General features: G+C 32.6%; 1 pseudogene; it reads right to left on the reverse strand.

The window, feature by feature from the left end:
• Positions 1–783: 783 nt before the first annotated feature.
• LOC145291647 (5S ribosomal RNA) lies at positions 784–900 on the reverse strand (annotated as a pseudogene).
• Positions 901–5,798: the final 4,898 nt, after the last annotated feature.

The following is a 5,798-nucleotide window of genomic DNA, read 5'->3' on the forward strand; positions in this document are numbered from 1 at the left end:
GGACATAGATCGTACTTACTAACTTGATTTGAGCCCTAAACAATAAATGTTAATGGGTCATAATAGGGGTCAAACTTTAAAAAATTGACCGTTTTTTTTTGTTTTGTTTTTTTGCTCAGCGTACACCTCAAAATACCCGGGCAACGCCGGGCACCCATGCTAGTATATCTATAAAAGTGAATGTGACTGTGCGTCTGTGGTCTGTGTGTCTGTGTGCCTGTCTGTCTGTGTATCTGTGTACATTTCCCTACGCAATAACTCTGTCAATTTTAAACCTACAGACTCGAAATTTGATATACAGGGTATTGAGATTTGGGAAAATCGATGTGATCGGGTTTCGGCCAGAAATCTGGCTGTTAAGGGGTCAAAGTTCAATAATTCGACCTTTGAGAACTCTACCAAACTCCTCCGAAAATTTTGAGTCTAAACACTTGAAATTTTAGATATAGGTTCCTTGTACATGAATCTAACTTAATAACTTGATTTGACTCCAAAACAATAAATTTTAAGGGGTCATAATAAGGGTCAAATTTTTAAAAAATTGACCGTTTTTTATGTTTTTTTTTTGCTCAGCATACACCTCAAAACACCCGGGCAACGCCGGGCCAAAATGCTAGTATATATATATATATATATATATATATATATATCCATTCATCCATCCGTAGCCTTTGAGCCCCTGGAAGGGCATAGGCCATGTACAACTTTTGTAGATGTTTTTGTAGTGCAGAGTTCTTTTGACAGATTGAGGGTGCTGGCCCCATGCCCAACCTTCCCAGAAGGTACATACAGCTCCTAGCTTTCCCAAATGGTTACCTATCTGGTACTGGCCAGGCTCAACGTTGCTTAACTTTGGTGATCTGACGAGAACCGGTGTATCAACGTGATTGTGCCGTATGTATATATATATATATATATATATATATATATATATATATATATATATATATATATATATATATATATATATATATATGGACTGACCATCCAAAAAAATTAGACTCTTTATACCATGTATCTATCATCTAACCCAATAATACCATTTTATATTAACCTTTCTGATTACGAGCTAACTGACTCACAAAAAGAATTCTTAAATCTTGAACCTAACTGTCATCTCACACCACAATTTAACCATCAAAATAAAAAAGCCGAGATAGAATTACTCTATAAACGCATTACGAACCTAGAAAAAGAAAACAAAATTACAACTCACCCTGGGTTAAGGGATATTCTAAAATCAGGGGCCATAAAAGCTTGATTTTATAAAAAACACAATTCAATACTAACTACTGGTTTAAAAAATGCTGTCAAAGGACTACAAAACCATTCTAATCTATATATCTATAAAAGTGAAAATGTCTGTCTGTCTGTGTAGATTTCACTACACAATAACTCTGTCAGTTTTTGGTCTACATACTCATTATTTGACATACGAGGTATTGAGATTTGGGAAAATCTACTTTTTTTTTTCGGCCAGAAAGTTGGCTGTTAATAAGTCAAAGTTCAACGATTTGACCTTTGAGAACTCTACCAAACTTCTCCACCAATTTTGGGTCTAAACACTTGAAATTTTAGATATAGGTTACATGGACATGGATCTAACTTTATACTTTGATTTGAGCCCAAAACAATGATCAAGGGATCATAATTGGAGTTAAAGTTTTAAAAACTTGACCTCTGCGGTGTCTACCAAATTACTCGGCCATTTTTGGTCTAAACATTTGAAATTTTACATTAAGAATATTCAGACAGAGGGTAAGCTTTTTAATCTGATTTTGGCCGAAGAGTTGGCTGCCAAGAGGCTAAAGTTCAAAATATTTGACCTTTGCGATCTCTAGCAAATGATTAAGTCAATTTTGTGTCTAAACATTTGAAATTTTATATAGAGGGTATTCAGACATGCACAAGCCTTTAATCAGATTTTGGGTAAAAATTTGGCTGGCTAGAGTAAAAGTTTACAGAGTTGACCTTTGCAGACTCTATCAACTCCTCCACCACTTTTGGGTCTAAACACTTGAAATTTTGGATGTAGGTTACTTTGACATAGGTCAAACATTTTAATTAAATTTGAGCCCAACACAGTAAATGTTAAGGAGTACAAATTGGGGTCAAATTAAGAAATATTTGACTCTGTGGTCTCTACTAACTTTTCCCTATCGTAGTTAAGGAAGCCTATTATATAGAAAGGCATGACCGTACATGTTCACACTATTTAACATATACATATAAATTTATGAGCAGTAGATAGAGCCCGAGCAAAGCCGGTCGGAACTGCTAGTACACATATATTTATATTACAGAAGGTTTGTAATATAATATGTAATCGATATGACCAAGGTATATATATATATATATATATATATATATAGGATGAAATTACTACCGGAACAGTAGTAGAAACTCGCTATGAAGCAGGCGAACAACAGAAGATGTTGTATTTGAGAGAAACAGCTTACCTTGTAGGCTTGTATATACTGATGTTTATTATATAGCATAGCTTTTAAAACTTTATATAGTTATGTTTGGGGGGGTATTTTGTTTTATAGATAATATTGGGTCATCAGGAGAGAATACACACCGTTTCGGGGCCTTCCTCTCTACAGCTTGTTCGTGTATCGGCCCCCATCACTGATGTGAGGCCCAATTATCTGCTCAATACCATTAAAAGAAAAGACGTTTGATAATTAAACGGCTCTTGTTACGAGCAATGGCTCTGCACATGTCGTTCAATGTTCAAAGGCTACGTCTGACATATTTGTTAGGATGCGCACATATCAAAGAATATATATATATTTCTATATTTCAAGTATGCATTTCTATATTTCAAGTATACATTTTAATAACACTACCCGCACTATTTTTACAACTCTGGACAAATTACACACAGTGATCATAAAGTAAGTGTCCATTATTAAAATAGTATAATTTGTTCTTACTTAAAAAATTACTTATATTTTTTTTATTTTTAATACTTTTCGCCTATAATTTCTAGAACATATTTAAAAAGTTATTGAAGATTTATATTGCATGTAAATTTTATGAACACTATATACAATACAAACACTTAAAGATATCTAATATATATATGTATATAAGATGTCAATGCCTGTGCATGATGGAAATCGATATGTAAATACACCATTCAATATATTTCAATAAAGCTTAATTTTTCAAATCTAAAGACTTAATTGAAATTTTCCTTCGGTTCCATCTGGAGTCACTGGGGGCAATTGTCGGATAGATATCTATAAAAAATAACTGAAATATATTAGAATATAAATAATTAATATTTTAAAATATATTATGTTCATTTCGTAAAACGAAATTACAATTAAACAGAGAATATCTTACTGAGGAATTCATTTAGAAAAGGTTTAAATATTGATATATTTGATAAGATTAAAAAATAATTTCTTTGTATTTTTAATCTCAACACCGTCTGACATTTTTATTGATTGATCTCAAATCACCTATTTTATATTTAATTTTTCTTTCAAGGCAAAATTTCTATTTTATTATACATTAATATTTCCAGCCAGTAATATATATCTCCACACGTTCAATGCTGCATAAATACTACTAATATTATATGAAAATCATGGATTTATAGAAGCACACATAAAGATCATGATATATATATATATATATATATATATATATATATATATATATATATATATATATATATATATATATATATAGTACCATGCAAAAGTATTGGATATATTTCATTTTTCTTCATAACTTTAATTAGGGTTCAAGATTTTACCTAAAATTTGGTCAGTATATTCCTATTACTATTCTAACTAATATTTGGGGTAGTAATTATGTTGTGAAGGAACATAACTGGCTATACACCGGTTACAAACTGTATATATATATGGGACTGTTGGGCAGACAGCGGCAGACAAGCAGTCGCAGTAAGACGGATAGTCTTACGTGTTGATTATCAGACTTTCTTCCCCATACTTGTTACTATGTACTTCTATTTACCTTGGGCGAGCAGCCTTACGTTTCTGTATTATAAATAAACCCCATTACACATACCACTCGGTGTAACTCACGTTTGTCTTTATTTCCTAAGTATTTAGGAATATAACAATGGCGACGAAAGGATGTTCTTTCTCTTAACAGAGATAAATTACCGTACCAAGGACTGTGTACAATGCAAGGATTTTTTGTTTTACGAAAAAAACAAACTACACAAGGATTTTTGACCACGTGCGTCAATGAATTTAAAAATTTTTCCTACCTAAAGTAGCGAAAAGTACGGATTTTTCTTCGTAAAGAACTCACAAGAAATTATAGAAACATGTTCAAGGTAAAGTGGAATTTATATTTATTTTGACAAGTAAAAAAAAAAAAAAAAAAATGGTCGCAAGTTGAATTCGAAACTACACTAAAGGATTACGAGTTTCGAAAGAAAAAATATAAATACAACGACTATTGTACCATTTTATGCCACGTGGGAACGGCAGCCATATATTTTTTTTTTTTTTGGAAAATTAATTGTTTGTTATTGCCTTTATATAAATAATTGGAACTATTTGTCGTGGGAAGTAAGAAATATTTTGTGTATGAACTTACGTTGTTGAAAAAAAAAAAAAAAAAAAAAAAAAAGAATTATTTTACAAAGCCTGTTGAATTACTATGGATGAACTTTGTTGAAACGTGTTGTGTCTGCATATTGCTACTAATTTACGATATACGTAAATTTACGATTTTTCTTTGGAATTATTGTGTAGAATTCGAAAAGACATTTTTGTACTAGAAGCTAACATGGAACAATTAGCAGAGTTAACTAAGGCTCTAGCCCTTAGCATCCAGGAACAGACAAAAATGACTCAACAATTTTTAGCGCAACAACAACAACAACAAATTCAACAACAACAGCTACAGCAACAGCTGCAACAACAACAAGAAAGAACACAAAAAACTTTAGAGGCACAACAAGAACAAACAAACATACTACAACGACAAATGTCGACACAGCAAAAGAATTTAGAAAAGCTAATTCTAACGTCGACCGGGAAGAAGACTAATTTTTCTGCCGAGGGTATTTCAAATTCACTAACGGAATTTCGTTACTCCCCGGATACTGGTGTTACTTTCCCTGCATACTACAGAAGATACGAAACAATTTTTACGAAAAGATGTTTAGACTGGACCGATGAGGAAAAAGTTACCCTGCTACTACAAAAACTGGGTACTGATGAAAACACCAAGTATGCAAATCTAATTCTACCAAAAAAACCGGAGGAGGTTTCGTTCGAGGAAACAATTAGTACCTTGTCGAAAATATTTGATAAAAGGGATAGCCTATTTCACTCTAGATACAAATGTTTGAACATTCAGAAGGCAGAAGCTGAAGACTATCTAGAATATGCTTGCACTGTGAACTGTTTATGCGAATCATTTAAATTGAATGAAATTTCCGCAGACCAATTTAAATGTTTAATCTTTGTACAAGGTCTCACAGCACCAAGGGACAAAGATATACGTTCACGGATCCTAACAATTATGGAGGCGGATCCTAACATAACATTGCAAAAAGTCACTGAAGAGTGTCAACGTCTGATTAACATAAAGAAAGACAACACTCGCATTGAAGAGAAAAATATTTTTAAGGTGCAGCAAGTAAAAAGGCAAGGGACCACAAGAAAGTCCAGGTTCCAAGAACACAGGATCCTTAAAGGATACAAAGACCCAAAGCTAAAGTGTAAATGTTGTGGTAGTTTAAGACACAACAATAAGACCTGCTGGTTTAGGAACAAAATATGTTATGAATGTGGTCT

This window comes from Euprymna scolopes, chromosome 12, assembly GCF_053919585.1.
Source record: "Euprymna scolopes isolate OS-2025 chromosome 12, ASM5391958v1, whole genome shotgun sequence".
NCBI lineage: Eukaryota > Metazoa > Mollusca > Cephalopoda > Sepiida > Sepiolidae > Euprymna > Euprymna scolopes.